At 49.8% G+C, this 19,585-nt stretch overlaps 1 protein-coding gene and 1 long non-coding RNA gene across 3 annotated transcripts in view; one reads left to right on the top strand and one right to left on the bottom strand.

Annotated features, from left to right (window-relative positions):
• Window positions 1-19,585, top strand: part of KCND3 (potassium voltage-gated channel subfamily D member 3) — a 221,451-nt gene that overhangs the window by 79,047 nt on the left and 122,819 nt on the right. The window lies entirely within an intron of this gene.
• On the bottom strand, window positions 543-1,798 carry LOC105727947 (uncharacterized). The gene is made up of 4 exons (XR_001109893.2): window positions 1,739-1,798; window positions 1,562-1,613; window positions 1,157-1,348; window positions 543-687 (listed from the first exon to the last, which is right to left on the bottom strand). It is a non-coding gene; the product is annotated as an uncharacterized LOC105727947 (long non-coding RNA).

The following is a 19,585-nucleotide window of genomic DNA, read 5'->3' on the forward strand; positions in this document are numbered from 1 at the left end:
TATACCACACCCTGCTTGTGTTTAGGTTTATATAATTGCACCTGAATGGTCCATGCTGATTAGCAAGTCCTAGGGTCTCCAGGACCCAACAAATACTTTTTTTACCTTCTCCTCCGTGTACCTTGCAGACAGCCCTGTGTGTAAGCAGCAGCTGCTGCCTTCTAATACCAAATCTGCTGTCTGGCTCCCACATGGAAATGTATCATTTTAATCATGCATTTTCAAGCCAGAAAGTAAATTTGCATTACAAAAGTCAAATTCCTTTCCCTGGTGGTGGCCATGCAAAAGACTTGGCCTCTTTTTCACTCTTATCCAGGGAATAAATTCTGGACAAGTAGGAGCCCATCTTGGTCATAGTCAGGGCTACATAAAAAGAACAAAAAGGTCATCTGGCATAGACCACCACCTCCCTGCTTCCTAACCTTCATGCTTTGGGATGCTGGTGGAGAGGGAGCCAGAATTATCTCTCAGTGCCCCTCATCCAGAACCATAGGTCTATTCACGATGATGCCAGAGCAATTGATTGAAAATTATATGCCCATTTCCACATCTGCATTATTTTGCATATTTAGTTAATGGACAAACAAACTCATTTGGATTCTCTCATTCCCTTTCTTTCTGTTTTGCTTTTGATGTAACATATAGGTCTGACTCAGCCTGGGTAAATGACCAGCTTTGGTCTTCGTTCTACAGGGGAAATGGGTCCTTCTCAGGAGACCTCTAGAAGCTGTCCTGGTCCAGTCTCCCAGAATTCACTCCCTTGTACCACAATCTAGGCAGTGTGGCCTAGGCAATGAACTGGTTAGCTGAGATCTGTGCCCGGCTAGGGTGTGTGAAGGAAGTGAAGGGGGTGGAGGTGGGGGTTGCTTGTCAGGAAGATTTCAGGTGGACAGGTTGTCGGCTACCCCGCAGATGAGCATCTCTCCGGGGACTAAGCTGCTGTCACTGTGGGTAATTGGATTCCTACTCCCCAGCAGTATAGGCACCAGTAACCTTTAGGATTAATTACTCCAGTCGACCTCAGCTGCCCGCTGGGGCTGGCTGTCCTCCCCACTCTTGATCAGAAAGCCCCAGGGGCTCAATGTCGTGCACTGGATGTTGGGACAGGAGTGTGAACTGGAGACTTGATCTGAGCCTTGAGAGATTGCTCATGTACATTTGCAAAGGCACTTGAGAATAATGCTGTGCTTCACCTTTAAGGAAAGGCCATTTCGCACCCTCAGGTGGGGTTAGGGAGCTTTTCTGTGGATGGCAGCACGAAGTCAACAGCCATTCTAAGGAGGAATGCCAAGCTGTCAACCTTCTCTCCACCAGGTTCTCCGAGTGGGAGGCAATGGCTCGCTCCCACCTAGAGACAGAAAGAGAGTTTGGGAGTTTCTTATGGCGAAAGTCTATAGCTGTAACTCCCAGGTCACTGAAAATTTATTCCTGCTGCGTTTGCTCCCCAGGGCATAGAACCTAAGGTAGGGAGACAGGGAGACACTGCAGTGCCATCATCCTTAGTGGCACCGAGTGTGTGGTCAGTTGAAATAGTAACGGCTGATATCTGTGGGTTTCTTACCACAAGGTGGGCATGTGGGTGTGCATTAGCTCATTCAGTCCTCATAACAGCCCTACAAGGGTTGTGGTATTATAATCCCCATCTCAGAAAGGTGAAAACAGGGCTGAAAGATGTTAATCGCAGAGAGACCACACAGCTGCTGACTGGCAGATATTCAAAGCATAGTGTGTTTGTTACCAGGCTTCACTGGTTCTTGTCCTTGGATCTCTTGACAACAGGACTTTTCCTTTTCTGTTTCTGGACTTGGGGGAAGGAAGAGGCATGACCATGGTGACACTAGGTTCCATAATCTTTGGTCCAGCTCTGCACCCAAAAGAACTAGCTCCCACATATCGTTCATATGTATCGCGTGACAATTAGCACCTTGAAGGGCCTTTTGCTTTCTGTGTTACCGTTTGCTGTTTGGTTCTTCTTTCTCATGCTGATCAATAATCCATCAGTCAGCAAAGAGACATTCACATGGACAAAATGTCCCTCTGACCCTCAGTCCCTTGACTGAAATTAGGCAGGTCACCATCACTGTGCCCCCTCCACAGGGTCCTCGCGCACTCATCTTTATTCCGCCCAGCTCCGGCAGTTGGCGGTGAGCAGTGTGTCATGATGAGACGTTCCTGGAAAGCCTGATTGGCCACTCATTTGTTTCCACTGCCACCTCCCCACCCCCCAGATGGCAATGGATGTTGCCATGACAACATAATGGGATGCAATCACACCTATTGTGGGGCAGGAATGTTGACTTGCATGAAAGAGCGTGTGTGTGGGGCCAGAGAGAAGATGAGAGAAACAGACCTTCTTGTGCCCAGGAAGAAAGGAAGTTAATTCAGAATTGAGGAGCCTGCCTTCTGAATTTTAAGTTCCCACCTGATGCCTATAGAAACTATTTATTACTTGCCAGCTCACATTATTCTCCTACCGTCACAGTCTTACCAAAAAAAAAGACACAAGACCAGAGCTTTGGACTCATTTTGAAACAGAACTTAGCCTCCAAGATGAGAAATTCCTTGCTGCTTTAGTTTTTCTATTCCTTTCTTGTCTGCTCCCACCCCTTCTTCCTTTCACACACATCTCCTCAATAGTAAGACCTCCACAAAGTTGGGGAAGGGAATGGGTGACATTTCTATGATGGGAGAAATGTTCTGATTTCTTCATTTTTGAGACAGAAAAAAAGGGGTTGAATTAAGTCAAGGAAATACTCAAGAGAAGCAAATTCATCATCAAATTAGAACGTCACTGGAACACGGGAGAGAAGCAAATTGGATGGAGGTAGGGGTCCTGGGCAGGCAGTGGGAAGGAGCATCTCTGAGCAGGGATGACAGACTGGGGACTCCAGTTCAAAGACCTAACTCTGAATTTTAGTCCTGCTACAACTAAGAATAAGAATTAGTGTTGCTAAGAATAAGCATTCTAAAGTCAGAGCCCCAGGTTTTGTTCCTGGCCCTGCCACCTACTAGTTACAAGTGCAAACTTGGGCAACTTACCTAACATTTGTCTGCCTCAGTCTGGGCTGGAGGAGGACCAAATGAGTTTGTTCAGAACATTCCAAAAGGGTTTGCTGTTATTTTTACTGTGCAACTGGAGCAAGTTATTTTACCTCTCTGAGCTTTGATTTACTCACTAGTAAACGGGAATTATATTTGCCTCACAAGCAAGCATTTGTGAGGATTAAATAAGCTAATGTAAGGAAAAGTGCCCAGCTGCTCTCCAGACATATGAGAGGTGCTCAATAAATGTCAGTCAAATCTTGAGCTATCCAAGGAGAGAAAGGAGCAGAGTGACTCTTAAAACCCTCAGCTACTCGTTCTTTTGTCTCATCTCACACAAAAGCAAACCTGATGGGCAAGTCTTCATTTTCTCTTGTCATCACATATTTGCGATTGCTGAACTGGGCTGGATGTTGCGGGGAGTCCAGCATTGTTCAGGGAGTGTCCTACCTCAGGGAAACCAAGGGAAAAGGAACAATGCAAGTAAAACTGTTATGTCGGCACTGGGAGCTGCAGAATCCTCTGCTGTGGGGAACAGTCCTGGGTCCATAGGAGGTACTCTACAAATATTAGTTGAGTAAATGAATGAATGAATTTCAAGTAGAAAGACAATGAGCTACTAAGACAGGCAGTGTGTTCTGGAGACACTGCAGAGAGGCAGAATCCAGTGAGTATTAGAATGGTTAAAAAAGTGGGTAGAGGAGCTGGGATTTAAGCAGGCTTTTATGGGGTAGATAAAATACCTGCAAGCTGCTTGTCTTCATCTGCTTCCTAGCACAGAGTCTCCAGAGGGCAGGGATCCACAGCTTTCCTTCCCAGTCCACTGGCCTGTCCTGAGTCCTATCAGGTGCTGTGCTCACAGCGTATGTGCACAAGGAATACAAAGGACGAATATTAATCAGCTATCTTATCTGTTGCTGCATAACAAAATTCCCCCAAAACTTAGCTACTTAAAACAACAAACATTCATTATCTTACAGTTTCTGTGGGTCAAGAATCCAGATGAGGCTCAGTTGGGTGCCTCTGCCTCAAGAACCCTCATGTGATGGCAGTTAGGATGTCAGCCAGAATTGCAGCCTCCTAGAGGCTTGACTCACATGGTCGTTGATTGGTCTCCATTCCTCACCATGTGGCCTACCTCTTGTCATGGCAGCTGACACCTGATCCAAGGGCAGCTGATCCGAGAGACAGAGGCCACCACGATAACGCCACAGTCTTTTTATAATCTCAGAAGTGAGATCCCATCATTTCTGCCATATTAGGTAGAAGCAAGTTCACAAGTCCAGCCCTTACACACAAGGGCAACACACAAGATGTGAATAGCAATAGGATATACGGTCTGAGAGTCTCCCCCTTTGTTATTTTGTACACACATAAAGAAAACATTGTCTTCTAACTCTTCTGCATCTGAAGACAACATCTAGGACTCCCTGAGCACACCCCAGCAACAAGTCTCTTCTCTCATGGAGATCAGTTCATCAATCTCTATTGCACACTTGTGCCCCATGAAGTGTGGCAGGTGCTGCAACAGCTGGCTGAACACGAGGGAAGAGGAGCCCAGGATTGAGGGACAGCAGGGAGGGAATGAGGCCAGAGATGTCATCCCACTGAGCAAATTCCGAACCAATCCTGAAGGACACGAAATGTTAGCTTGAAGTGGAGAGTGGGTGTTTTAATCTGCAGGGGCCGTGAAAGCAAGAGTTTAGAGGGAAGAAAGGTGTGATATGTGGGGAGAAGAAAGGCTTCGGGGATGTTGGAGTACGGAAGTCAGGAGGGCATGGGAAGCTTGGGAAGCAGTGGAGAGCTGGTTCCCTAGTTTTCTTTGGATCCATCTTGATGGCTGTGGTTGGACTGGATTAAGTAGTGGATGCTCTGTGCGCAGATAAATCTAGAAGAAGGAAAGAATGAATGATAAGCACAACTTGATCCCCCAACCCCAAAAGTTGAGATCGAGGGGATATCTCTGAGCCCAGGGTAGAGAAGAAAAGCAAGGTACAAGAAACAGTGTCCTGAGAGAGAACCAGGTTCAGATTAGGGCAAAATTTAAAAATCAAGTTGCTTATTTGGCTTAATAAGACAGGAAAAGAGTTACATTTTGTTTTATTTAAAAAAATATATAGTGATTCTAGGTGTCACATACCACAAGTAAATTACAAATGCCAAATAACCGATGCTGACACTAAATGGCAGGAGCTCAGAAAGGATGCTCCTCTTCTGGAGTGGTCTGGACCATGGGGACTTTACATGGTCCTTACAACATGGGCAGGATGTTTGCCAGGTAAGATGCCCTGCTGTTTCCCTGGCAGGGAAATGGCATAGATGTTCGAGTGTGTTCACCGCCACAATTGCTGACCCCAGAGGCTGGGGCCTCTCTGCGCCCCCCCATGCACTTTAAAGCACCAGGTTCCATGTGTCTGTCTTTACCTTCTTTCACAGCCTGACACCTTACACCACCCTTTGAGAATGGGTCTCCAGTGGCTACTCTGGGGCTCACAGCCCCCAGGACACAGAGCTTAGAAGTAGAGAGAGCTTTGAAATGAAAGTCAAGACATTGGATTCTCCTAGTTCTCCACCCAGGTAGTTATGAGACTGCTGACAGCTCATCCAACTCACCCCCTGTCAACAGAGCTGCAGGGTCCTCATCTGTGAAATATAGTGGCTGATGCTGCAGACTCCTTGTCCAGTGTTCCAGCTGCACATTAGAATCTTCCAAGGAGGTTTCTAAGGTCAAAGATGCCCAGGCCCCAGCATGTAGGATTCTACTTTAAAGGGCCTGGGTAGGGCACAGGCATTACCGTCCCTTTAAACTGCACAGGTGATTCTGATGCCCTGCTGGGGCTGAGACTCACTGGACCATGTGCTCACCAAGGCTCCTGAAGCACTGATGGTTTCATATGCCACTCCCAGAAGGACTGCATGTCCTAGTCACCTGAAGACTGATAAACACCAGCCCCCACCTCCTGAAGCAGAAACTCCAGGTCAGAGAGAGACACACATCTGCATTTAGGAATGTCCCCCGGGAGTTCTCTTGCTGCAGGCGCACGGTCCAGTGTTTGGTAAACACCAGGTGTCCTTACAGGGTACCAGAGTGGGAAAGCTTGAGTGCATCCACCCTGCCCCTTACCCGGGATCCTTGTGAAAGCACCGAGCCTCTCTCTACTCTCACATTCAGTTAGAATTCTAGCAGCTCCTCACAGGGCTGTGGTGATCAGCTGAGTGCTGGTACAGCAATAATGTCGTTTTTGTTACTTCCCTGCTGCCTGGGTGTTCTGAGTGCGTGTCTCCCATCAGTGTCTCCTGCTCTGTTCCCTCTTTGGTTACAGCACACAGTGCTGTGTGGTCACAGATGCTTAATCAAAGGGTGTGCATGGAGATAATGAAGACCTGGGCCTGCTCTGGAGTGTGCCTCAGAAATCCACTCAAAGAACAAGACCACGCAGTTTCTAAATCAGTCATTTAGACTGGTTTAGCATGAAAGGCTCTGATGAGCCGGGACTGATTCATCCATTCTCAGTGTTCTGGGGAGGCACAGGGAAGAGCTCTCTGAGAATGCCATGGACTTCCGGCGTGAATAACACAGCCTGTCTCCCCCTCCATCACTGACAGGCTGCCCCCTCCGCAGGTGGCCTGGAGCGGCCAGGGCAGACAACATGATCTCTGCTTGGCCAGCTGGGAGCCCATGAGGGTGGTGGTCCAAGTGCATCCTGAGTCTTCCTCCACACCGTCAAGCCCCTGTCCCCTCCCTGCTCCACTGTGTGAGGTCGCCATGGTGACTTCCTGTCCCCAGTATGTCAGGGCTCTATCAGAGCCAATCGGCGGCAGGTGCAGATAAGGGTCTCTGAGCAGGGGCGGCTGTCACGCAGCCTGCCATCGCCACCAAGCGTAGCATCGATTCTCGCCTGTGCCCGTGCCCACAGAGGATGAGGGAGGCTGGGGGAGGAGGGAGCCCTTTCTATATTTAGCTCCTGCACTGGGTACATCCCAGTGGACAGCTTCGAAAGAGGCTGACTTCCAGCTCAGCATGGGAAGGCTTAACGTTCCTCAATTAGGCACACTCACGTGGAGCTGTGTTTTGCCCATAGACAGGGTTAAAAGAAAACAGGCAAAAAGTAAAGCAAGACTGAAGAGAACCACAAAGCTAAGCTGATTTATAGCAACTAGGAAAGCTGCCCCTAAACAGTTCCTCCACCCACTCACCCATCCCTAGGCCTCGGGGACAGTGGAGGGAGGTTGGCCCAGTGGGTGCTGGGAAGGGCAACAGGAGCATCAAAATGGGGATCCACTGGGTTGTTTAGTAGTCAGCTTGGTCCCTTAGAGCAGAGGCAGAGCCCGGGTTAACTGAGCCTTTGTCCCGAGTCCTAGAGTAGTGGCCCTTTGGCGGGACTCCACTATCCAGGAGAGGTGCAGTGGGAACTCTCAGGTTGCTGGAAATTGAGGTTAATGGACAAAAAAACAAAATCTCCAAACAGACATGAAAGGGATTCAGCACACCAGGGGAGCCAGAAGGCCAACAAATTGTTTATTTGCCTGAATTCACCAGGTAATTGCTTGTCCTTCTGCTCACTTCTGCTGCCCAAGCTGTGGCCCATCTAGTGGCCTGGCCTGAGCTCCCTCAGCCTGGACATTGAAAGATAAGAGAGATGAGCAAAAGGGATCAAGGGTCTGGCCTCCCAAGGCTCCTAAGCTCCTAGAACACAGGCATGAAAGAGAGACCTAAGGACAGACATAACATCCTGTGAACTGGCTGAGGGGCAGCAAAGAGCAGCTCATGGGTCTGAGGGACTGTGACTGAAGGCAGGTGACCACCTGGCTCTGGCCTCAGGCCCCCTCCCAGCCAGTCAGTGTGGGGAGTATGCAGCCAGCCTGGCATTCTTCAGAGATGTCAGCCATGCCAGGTAAGGGCTTCAGTGCAAAATAATTCTCATTGTTCAAATTCTGCTCAAATATGGCAGTAGATGCAAATCACCCTGCTGCTTAATGAGCAGATTCAGAGATCAGAAATCCATGGCTCTTCCCCTGAAACCCTCATTCTGCAGCATCACTCTGAGCCTGAGCAGAGAAGCGGCTTTCGGAGGCCTGACCATAGTTGGCCCAGGACGTACTGAGTGGGTGCTGTCTTCAGGTGGCCAGGCTGGATGCTAGCAGGGACATTTCGAAAGTCTTCCCTCCCCAACTACATCCGTGTTGAATGTCACATGACCTTCCTCCGCCTCCCACCTGCTCAGCCTTTCCTGCTCTAACTTTAGCCTGGAGATAGTAAGTAGGCACCAAGGAAGGCTGGAGAAAACAGCGAGGTACCGGACTGGTACTTCCTTTCTGCTCCTTCTGGTCTGATGGTCACCAGACTCTCAGGGAACAGTGAGCCAGGCTGAGTACATGTCCCAGACTGGAGTCAGAGAGAAAGAGTTCACCTCTCTCTCTGGACAGCCCAGTTCTGCCGCAAAGCATATTGGATGAAAGAATCCCTTCTGGCCTTCAGAATCTGCTTCTGAGCTCCTACAGCCTGTATGCATGTGTGTAAGCACTTTTACATGTATGTTGACTGTATATCCATGTCAGTATATATGTAAATATGGATCTTGAGAAATATATGTTGAGCACCTACTATGAGCAAAGCACTCTGCTACTCTCACAAGTGTTGAGAATGGGCAGAGGAATATATGACAGTCATAATCATATTGTTTACTGAGTACCTAGTATGTTCCAGGCATAGCATGAGGTACCTGACACCCAGTGCATCACATTTATGCTACACAACAACCTCAGGGTAGATACTGCTATCTCTATTTTGCAGATCAAAAAACAAAAGGATCAGAGAGGTTAAATTGGCCAAGGGGCACAACACTGGAAGGTAGCTGGCAAAGCTCAGATTGCAATCCAAAGAATCTCCCAGCCACAGACCTCGAACCGCTAGAGCGGCGAGCACACGAGACAGATGCATTCACAAGCCCTCCCGTTACAAAGCAGTGAGGAAACAAGGGTAGTAGAATCAACTTAGCTGCACACAGGAATGTGGTATTAGACACTGTGTCCTGCCCGGGACCCGTGAGCATGCTGTTGGGGGCCTAAGTTAGTCACACTGCCTGTGTCCCTCATCTACACTCGCCTTTGTCCCAGGCTGCCTTTTCTTCCCCCAAATTTCTGTCTGTTGCTCCAGGCTCATTCAGTTGCCATTGGATACGGTGTGTTGTTAAGTCACGTGCTCCTTACCTGCTCCATTACCCCTTTAATCCCTGCACACTGGATTCTCTGACCTGCAGCACAAAGTGTCCCACATGTTAGCTCCCCAGAGGCCTGGACCCACTTTGGGACTGGCCTCTCCCTCACTGGTCATTTGAGCCCCGTTCCTATCTTGGACCCACTGGCCAGATGCTGGGAGCAGGGGTACACCTCTTTTCATTCACCTGCTGCACCTGAGTGAGGCTGGAGGGGTTCTGGGAGATTCCAGATCCTCAAGTATTTTTGTCCTTTAGTAAGTAGAGCACTGGGCATGAGGGATCTTACTCAGCTTTGTTGCTGCCCTAATGGAGTAGTTTGGGGTCCTCAGCTTCTCCTGGCCTCAGTCTCAGCTGCAAAATGAGGCTCTACTTTCATTCGGATGATTTCTAAGTTTTCCTCTGATTGGGACTGATGCACCAGAATTCCTGGGAACCTTGCGGGTGGGGACCGGAGTGGGAGATGATGCTTTCAGGAACTGTCCAGGTGGGGTCAACATGGGGTGCCTGTGGACAACCTGATTCTCCAGTCTCCAGGCAGAAGAGGTCAGGCTGGGGCTCTGGGACCCACATCTCTCAGAAAAAAGAAAGCATTCTTCCTAAGCCCTCTCATCGAAAGTACTGGGAATGAGCCTCCCCAGCACCCACAGAGGCGACGCTCCGGGCTCGGTGCTCTGCTTCAGCATTTATTGTCCTGACCCATTTTCATAAGATCTCATTCTTTAGTCTGGGAGTAGTTCATTGAATTCATTGTGTATCTCAGGGTCCCCAGTGCCTAGCTAGGGGCCTGCTGCTGCACAGACAGTGCACTAGGATTATTTGTTGAAGAAATAAATGAAAGTTTCACCCGGACCCTTAGAATGCAGTCTGAGTCTCAGGCTCCAGCTGGAAGGCATTTATGCTAATGAGTGTTGATCTTGCCTTTCCAAGTAGAAAGTAACTCCTTTAGGAAGGTAGCCTGACTTAATTCTTCTGTATCTTGCATGGGACCTCACAAATTCTGCGCACATAAGATGGGCTCAATATAAACTTGTTAAAATAAACGGAATGCAATATAACACATGACCCTTTAGACTCCAGGGGCAGCTGCTAGATTCTTTGGGACATGTCACTATTTAGCCTTAATTACCTGATTTTATATTAGCTCTGGGAACCAATCCGACTGAATGATAAGATTTTGCTCCTGGATAATAGCTAACAATAATAACTACCTTATACTGAATGCATAATATGTGACATTGCTGTGATAAATGCTTTACTTCCCTCAACTCACTTAATCCCAATAACAGACCTTCTGTATTCATTTATTCGTTCAACCGTTATTGTTATCATTTTGCTTTTCTGAGATGGAGTTTTGCTCTTGTCGCCCAGGCTGGAGCGCAATGGCGCAATCTTGGCTCACTGCAACCTCTGCCTCCCAGGTTTAAGAGATTCTCCTGCCTCAGCCTCCCCAGTAGCTGAGATTACAGGCTTCTGCCACCAGACCCAGCTAATTTTTGTATTTTTAGTGGAGATGGGGTTTCACCACATTGGCCAGGCTGGTCTTGAACTCCTTACCTCAGGTGATCCACCCGCCTCGGCCTCCCAAAGTGCTGGGATTACAGGCATGAGCCACTGCGCCCAGCCTCAACCAATATTTTTTTAGCATCCAGTGTTTGCCAGGCACTGGACATATGGCAGTATACAAGATAAACAGTTTTATTTTCCTCATTTTACAGATGAGGAAATAGACTCGAGGAATCTCAGTAATTTGCCTGTAGTCGCAAAGCTCCTAAGTGGCAAAACTGTATTCATCTAATTGTTTTCACGGTGTCAGGGAAGTGGTGCCCCTCTGCAAACTCAAGTTTGTGGCTAGTTTGCAGGGTGGAGGCTGCTCTTTGGCTCCTTTAGAATCGAACAGTGCCTTATGCAAACAGATCTTTGGCAGGTAAGCACACTTGTCTCTAGGACTTGAAACGCTCTTTCCTGGAGGTTTGGAAGGCAGGTCTGGGAAATGCTTCTGTAGCATCACTGGGGCTTTCCAGGGGGAAGTAAAGAGTCTTGAAGAGGGAGAGAAGGGTCTCTCCCTCTGGATGGGGGGCTCTTGGGAGAGGTGTGGAGAAGGCAAGGGTGAGGTGCCCAGCAGCCCTGCATATCCATCTATCTGTATGTATGTAATGGCTAAGATAGGCTCCAAGCACCATGCTCACAGGTCCTGGGCAAGACACGGTATCTAACACTGCACTCCTGTGTGGAGCCAAGTTGATTCTACATTCTACTACCTCTGCCTCCTCACTGCTTTGTAATGCCTCTAATCAGTGCCTACTCTGGGCCGTGTTGCAGAGAGTCCTGGGAGGCATTGCATGGATGTCTATTTCCCTTAGGGACTCATAAGGAACATGTGCAGGAGTCTCCTTGTGAGTATCACACCCTGCCTTCCCAGTTGCTGGGGCTCACCCACACCTAAGTGCCACATACACATACACCCAGGTGGCCAGACAGCTCACTGAGGAGTGTCCAACTCTGTTACCTGTCTTCCTTTGCAGCTGCCCTACACTCCTCACATGTATACCTGGGTGCTTACACACATTCTATAAGGAAATTAAAAACAGCTTCCCAGGTCTGACTTTTAAGGGATGGTCTAGTATACAGCTAATGGAATCCAGTCTCCTCACTGTGGCAGATCCCCTGTAGTTGGCGGAGGGAGTGTGAAGCCACAGAAATTGCCATTGGGTTTTGGTCTTAGGAGGCCTTTCTGCAGACACATCCTTCTTGCATCACCTAAAGCAAGAGGCAGAATGCCAGGGCCACCTTGCCTGCCCCACTCTGGTCCCTGCCTCAGACCAAGTAGCAGAACATAAAGCCGTTTTCAGATCCATGCTCATTGAGCAGAAGGAAGAGAAGGAAAGATGGAAGGGAGAGGGACTGGTGTTTGCAGAGGGCTTCCCATGGACTAGCCCTGGGTGCTTTACCGTCATTGTTTTATTTCATCCTCACGAGAAGCCCCTGGGGGATCAGTGCTACTATCAGGACTCTGTGGAATCGCCTGCTGCAATGGTGATAAGCTGGGTAGTGAGCCAGAAAGCAGGGAGGAGAATGGCCAGAGGTTTGATAGTGACCCTTGTAGTCACCTAGGGGCTGACTGTGGCCAGATCTTCAGCAGGAAGCCCTGTGGAGTGAGGATCTCTTGCTCTGGGAAGTTTAGAGAGCACTCCTGCCACAGCTAGTAGGAGGATGGGACAGGATTATGCTGCCCTGTTCCTGGCACCAGTGGGACAGCCACTATCACTGATGATGGGAAAAAGAACAGTGACATGGTGCTGAGCCCCAGCAACGCTTGGTCCCTAAGTAGGAGAAGAAATGGGGCTGCCAGGTTAGGCTGGTCTGTCCTCCTGCAGCTGAGGGCCAGAGGCAGCTGTGGTCATAGGACTGTGTCCTCTACCCCCAGCTCTGCTCCCTGCCCTTTGTGGCCTCAGTGGAAGCCGTCTGGACCCCACACTGTGTGGTCTCTGCTGTTTCTCCTCTTTCTGTCTCCCTTTCACCCTTTCCCTTGGACTCAGCTTCAGGAGGGCAAGACCTGTGCTTTGTGTACAGTTAAAGCACACACTCAGTAAATAACAGTAAACACATGACTTTACTGCCCACCAGGCTGCTATATTTGAGTTTTCATTTCACTCAGTGCTTACTGAAAGTCTCCTTGTGCCAGACCCCAGGGACCAAGGAGCCGCTGAATAGTTCTGGCTCTCAGGAAGCTTGTAGTCTCCCAAGGGAGAGGGCCACATGTACCACCAATTGTAACCTTGTGCAGGCAATGTAGAGTGATGACCAGAATGATGAGGCCTTTTTGAGTACTGCACATGTGCCAGGCATGCGGCGGTACAGGTTCTGAGCTGCCGGGTTGCAGATGGAGGAGGTACCCCTGGCAGCAGCTTCAAGGAGACCTTCTCAAAGCAGGTGATGTGCTTTTAAAAACTCACTTTTGTTTCCCACCCAGGGGTAGAATCATGATAAAGAAAAGCTAAGATAAGAGCTAAAATGAATAGAGTCCTTCACTCTCTAAGCATTCCAGGTGGATTGATTTATTTAATCCTCAACCCCCTGAAGAATACCGCTATGGTCCCTGTTTTACAGATGGGGAAACCAAGCCAGAGAGGACAAGAGCCATGCGTAGGGTCATAGGTAAAGCATGAAGCTGAGATGCAAACCCAAGCAGTCCAGTTTCGTGGGTTGCTCTTGTTGATTGCCAATTTGCTCCTGTAAGAAGGACCAATGAGGCTGGAGAGAAAGACAGACTGTGTTTATGGAAGGAAGGTGGTACTTGGAGGTAAGGAACCTCTGGTGTCCCAAAGTGCTTGGTGATCTAAGGCATATTTGGAAATAAAAAGAATTTTCTCCTTTATTCCTGGCCTGTGTTTGTCCATCCTTCGGGTTCTAAATAAAATACGCGGTGCATTTCTGTCTCAAGAGCTGACTCTTGGGACTCACTCCTGCCCTCTCCCCATGTGGCATATGTACACGTAAACCTGCAAGCCTACTCCTGCACCTGCACCCAAGCTCCCCTCACCCACATGTGGATGATCTAGCTTCTTTCTGTACCCCAGACTTACATGTGAACCTATCTGCCTTCAACCGTCTCAGTTCACTGCCCTCAGACCTGCATACCCTGCCCTACCTGGCCCCACATAGGCAGAAACACACATATCCAGCTAGACACACTCTGTCCCTGTGCCCCCAGATACCCCATGCACATTCACAGGGCACCACACACACACCAACCTGCCCAGCATGTGCAGATGAGGCCTGTGTGCCTGACTGCCCCACACAGACACAAGCACTTCTGAAGACAGAGAGGAGGAAGCCACAAAACCAGACCCAAGGTCTGAAAGGACATCTGGGGCTGAGGTCCAGGTGCCCTGCCAAGGACTGAGTCCATGTTTTTCTGGGGTGAGCAGATGGGAAAGAGGGAAATCATAGAGGGTAGGGAAGACTCCTTTCTCTTCTCTAGGCCGTGAGGACCACCAGGGTGCAGAGAGGCAGGCAGCCGTGGGACTGTCGCAGCAACCCCAGGAAATCCTACAAACACTAAACTCTGGTGAAGACAGGAAAGTCCTGGAGTTCATGGGCAGGGCCAGCGCTACAGGAGGGCAGGGGCTGGGTGCGTTCCCCCGCTTGCCCAGTATGGGCCAAGCACCTGCTCCTCACCTGCCCACGTGCTAAGCCCTGGGGATACAACAGCGGACAAGACAGACCCCAGCCTGCCTCGAGGAGTTTGCAGTTTGTCAGCAGGAGTGGGGCGGTGACGGTGGTCATAATAGCAGTGACTAAACCGTTCCTGTGTGCCAGAACTCTGTCACTAACATGTGTGGTGTGTGTGTAACCCCTGTAACAACCCGTAGGGAAGGTACTTATGATGGTGGAACTGAGGCACAGAGAGGTTAAGTAACTTGTCTAAGGTTTCACAGCTCATTAGGGAAGGAGCCAGCATTTGGACCCAGGCAGTCTGAGAGCCCATGCTGTTAACCACGACTGGAGGATGATGCCCATAAAGGGGGAGGCCACCTCCCCGCTCGGCCTGACACTGTAGAGTTTGTACAGCGCTTAAAAACACACTTCCTGTTGCTCATTTGAACCTATTGGGTGTCCACTGATGTGGATCTCAACATTCCCATTTTACAGATGAGGAAGACACAGGTACACATTTTAAATAATGCGCTCTCTACTAGACAGCTAACAGGTAGCCTCCAGCCCAGTTCTGTTGGGTCCAGATGGCACTGCGTAGTTTCTGTCAGCTCCATGCCCACTAGCCTCCTCTCTCTGGGCCTCAGGGTCCCCATTTGAAAAACAGGAAGAACCACACCTGCTCCCTCCTGACTTCCAGGGAATATGTCATGTGATATTAAGCAAATGGTATTAAAAATAAAATAGTGACCAGATGCGGTGGCTTACGCCTGTCATCCCACCATTTTGGGAGGCCAAGGAGGGTAGATCGTGAAGTCGAGAGATTGAGATCATCCTGGCCAATATGGTGAAACCCCATCTCTACTAAAAATACAAAAATTAGCTGGGTGTGGTGGCAGGCACCTCTAGTCCCAACTACCCGGGAGGCTGAGGCAGGAGAATCGCTTGAACCCGGGTGGCGGAGGTTGCAGAGAGCCGAGGTCATGCCACTGCACTTCAGCCCGGCGACAGAGTGAGACTCCGTCTCAAATAAATAAAGAAAGAAAATAGTAGCAACAGTGAGCTGAGATCTTCTGGGTGAAGAGCCAGGAATAGGGGGTCAGTCCCCTCCTGTGTTCTCACCACCTTTAACTCAGAAGAGAAGCACGTGCTCAACCACCATGCCATGCGGTGGGTGGACAGACGAAGCTGACGGGCCGGGTTCTGGTTCTGCTATGAGCGTATTCACCGCATTCTCAGGGAGGTCCCTCCGCTTCTGAGCCTCTGCTCCCCTCAGCACGGTGGGGCTGGTCACACCTGCCTCCCGGGGCTGTTAGGGGAAGAAGTGAATGAACGCTTGTGGAGCTTGTGGCCTGCAGTCAGCTCTCGCATCCTGGCAGTCATTTAAAATTATCCTCATTATTTTTATCTTAGTCCTGGAAGTGCTCATGCCTGAGGGGATGGCAGAACTGCTTCCTGAACTTCTTCCTCCTGGCAGCGAACCAAGCTTTCTTCGAAGAAATCCTTTTCCACACTCGATGTGGCCCCAGACACAGGAGTTCGAGGGAGGCTGGGACGCACCAGCCGGCTGGCCCCGGGAGGAGCTGGCAGCATTTCCTCCGAAGCTTCCTGCCCACCCACTGGGCCCAAGGCCTGTTCCCCATCCAGCCCCCTGGCCCCCACCACCCCCCACCAGGCGCACTGGCGCATCCTGAGCATATGGAGAAGGGGTTACTCCTCAGCCCCCTGACTCATCCTGCCGCTGAATAAGCCTGGAAGGTGACTGATCTAGGGAACATGCCAGTTTGCTATGAGGCCCTGATCACTGGGATGCAGCTCCCCGGGGACAAGAAAATGAAAAATATGACTAAACTGTCCTCCCACACGGGCTGTCATTAAAACAGTGCTCGCTATGTCACAGATATTTTTGCTTCGTCTCCAAATAATTTGTTCTTCCAACTTTAAAAAATTTCTTTAATTTAATTTTTATTACCCATTCCTCCACCTCCCCATTTGGTGTGCACTTTGCTCTGTGAGGCCAAGGGAATGTAAAATGTGTGGCACTCTTGCCCAGGGCCCTCCCCCTGACCCTCAGATTTGGTAAAGGCACAGAAGCCCCCAGGCAGTCTGGTTTGCAGCCTGGTCCCACAGCTGAGGTAGAATCATCCCTCCTCCCCTACCTCCTCCCTCTCCGTCCTCCCCCTGCCTCCTCCCCCTCCTTTCTCTTCATCTCCCTCCTTCCCCTCCCTTTTTCTCCTTCTCCCTCCCCACTTCTCCCTCCTCCCCTTCCTCTTCCTTCCCCTCCTGTCCTCTCTTTTCCCGGCCTCCTGCTTCCTCCCCTCTCCCCATCTCCCTCTCCTCCCTCTTCATTTCCTCCTCCCCTTCCCTCCCCCAGTCCTCTCCCTTCCCTCTTTTCTCCTCTTTCTTCTCCTCCTCCCTCTACTTTCTTCCTCCTCTTCTCCCTTCTCCTCCTGTTTCCTCTTCCTCCTCCTGCTGCTGCTGCTCTGACTTCGGCTGAGGAGGAATCTCTTTGGGTATGCGTTTAGGAGAAAGAAATCTGCAGAAAGGTCAGCAGGCACAGGGCAGAGGCCTTCCTTGCAGGTCCAGTCCTGGTAGCCAGAGCACCATCCCTTCTCCACACCCTTGGGACTGGATGGCTCCTGGCCTGACGACCCTGCCATTTGCAGCCTCCGCCAGCCCCAGCTAGGAGCTTCCCACAATGCCGTGGTGCAGCACAGCCTGCTAGTCATCACGCCTGCCATCCTTCGTTCCCGGGAAGACAGTCAAACTGTTTACTAAGTGCCAAGTACTGTGCTGGGATCTGGGGTAGAGCCGAAAATAAGACCAAGTTCCTGCTCTTCCATGCTGCAGCTGGTGGGGGGATAAACAAACACATAACCGTACAGATGACTAAGACAGCTTCAAGCAAAGCGCTATAAAGGAGATGGAACAGGGTAGGGTGGGAGGGAAAGACAACTTCAAACCAGGGTCACGAGGAAAGGCCTCTCCGAGAAAGTGACCAAGGGTCTGATGCTAAAGAGTTAGCTCTGCAAAGACCCAAGGGAAGAGCATTCTAGGTGGAAAAAGAGCACAGAACACAGCAGAAACCCCATGATGGGAATGAGCTTGGCATGCCTGAGAGAAGGAGGGAGGCCACGAGGCTGGGGCGGAGTGAACACTGGGGTAAGGCAGAAACACATGGATCTGAGAAGAGCCCTCGGCCACAGCACAGTGCCCTCATTCTTAGGCTGGGGAAGATTCAGGCTGTACTTTAGGTGCAGTGGAAAGCCACTGGAGACTGTGGGGCAGTTGGCTGTATTGATCTTCTTCATACTTTAAAACCTTGCTCTGGCTGATGTGCGGAGGGCGGATTATGAGGAGCAGAGGGGACCGGAGACCCCTAGGAGAAGGCTAAGTCTAGCACCTGAGTGATGGAGGCATGGACCTTCTTCTCTTCTGTCCTGCCCTCTCCGTCAAGCTGCAGGGAACTCAAACCCACTGTGTCCAGCTGGAGTTCTTGGTTCTTATCTCTCCAAATCTGACCCTATTCCCATGTCAGTGGCAATACCATTAACCCAGTTGCTTGGGTCAAAGACCAATGCTGGTTTTACCTTCAAGCCCATCTCAAGGCTGACCCCTTCTCACCATGACTCCTGTCACTTGGGCCCTGGGTTGTTCACCTTTGATAGGTTGAGGGGTGGCTTGGCTTCCCAAAAGAGGGGATGGCTCCATGGAGCACCTAACAGAGGGTGAAGCACAGCATAGGGGCATGAAAGTTGTGTTGACTTTTCTAGCCTTGTACTATAGAAATGACTTCATACGGGCCGAGCGCGGTGGCTCACACCTGTAATCCCAGCACTTTGCGAGGTCGAGATGAGTGGATCACGAGGTCAGGAGATCAAGACCATCCTAGCTAACATGGTGAAACCCCATCTGTACTAAAAATACAAAAAGTTAGCCAGGTGTGGTGGCACGTGCCTGTCATACCAGCTACGTGGGAGGCTGAGGCAGGAGAATCACTTGAACCCGGGAGGCGGAGGTTGCAGTGAACCTAGCTCATGCCACTGCACTCCACCCTGGGAGACAGAGTGAGACTCCATCGCAAAAAAAAAAAAAAAAAAAAAAAAAAAATGACTTCATATACATGTGAATCCCTTAAAGAGTTAAGGAATTTTCCGAAATACTCCCTACCCACAATGTGCACATACACCTTCTCCAGCTGCACCTCCACCCAGCATTCAACATCCCCGAGTCTCCTACCAAGGTTGCCATTCTTCCACGACTTCTCCTTGTTCCACACTCCCTGACACCTCCTGAGGGCCTTCTCCCTGTCCCCGCCCTGGTTCCCAGCAGACTCCTAGTCATCCTTCAGGCCCCAACTCAAATGTCACCTACTCTGTCAAGTGTCCCCAGACCCCGCATCCCCTCTCTCAGCCGTCTGCCCAGGCAGAATTCACAACTTCCCACTTAGGACTCCGTACTTGCTGGGCTGCCATAGCCTTCATCAACTATGTAATTGTTTATTGTAATTATTTTTTTACCTGCCTATCCTGCTTCTGGACTGTGAGCCTTCAGAGGGTAGGGATGGTCTTCCTTCATCATCTTCCTGTCCTCAGCCAGCTCAGCCCAGAGCATCTGCTCTATAAGCATCTGTTGACACAGAGCCTTCTCCTCTGGTCATCGCTTAAGCAAAAAGCCAAGCTATCGATTCACTTTTGCAAGTCAAAGGTGAGCAAAACTCACCTTCTCCAGGAAGTCTTCTTAGATCTTAGAGGACACTTTGCTGTGTCCTCTCAGCCCTTGGGCTCCCTGTTTGAATTCCATATCTCCCGGGAATATGGTTTTTCAGAAAGTCTTCCTTCCTATTTCCCTTTTGTTCATTAATTGGTTTGGTAGATAGTTATCATTCAGTCTCAGCCTAAATGTCAGAGACATGAATTAATTAATCAATCAATTAAATGTCAGAGACCTTTTCTGATTACCAGTCCAGGGGAGCCCCACTCGATCACATTACCCATTGTTATTCTCTGGGTGGCACTATATTATCTTTAGCGTATGTGTTCATTTATTTATTGTATAACCTTCCCACATAGAATGTACTGTAGTTCCAGAAAGCATGGCCTGGTCTGTCTTGTTCACAGCTTCCTCCCTTGTGCCCAGAAAAGAGCCTGTCACTCAAGTGGTAGGCCCTC

The sequence above is a fragment of the Aotus nancymaae genome, unplaced genomic scaffold (assembly GCF_030222135.1).
Source record: "Aotus nancymaae isolate 86718 unplaced genomic scaffold, 86718_ANA_hifiasm-v0.15.2.pri h1tg000007l, whole genome shotgun sequence".
NCBI classification, from domain to species: Eukaryota; Metazoa; Chordata; class Mammalia; order Primates; family Aotidae; genus Aotus; species Aotus nancymaae.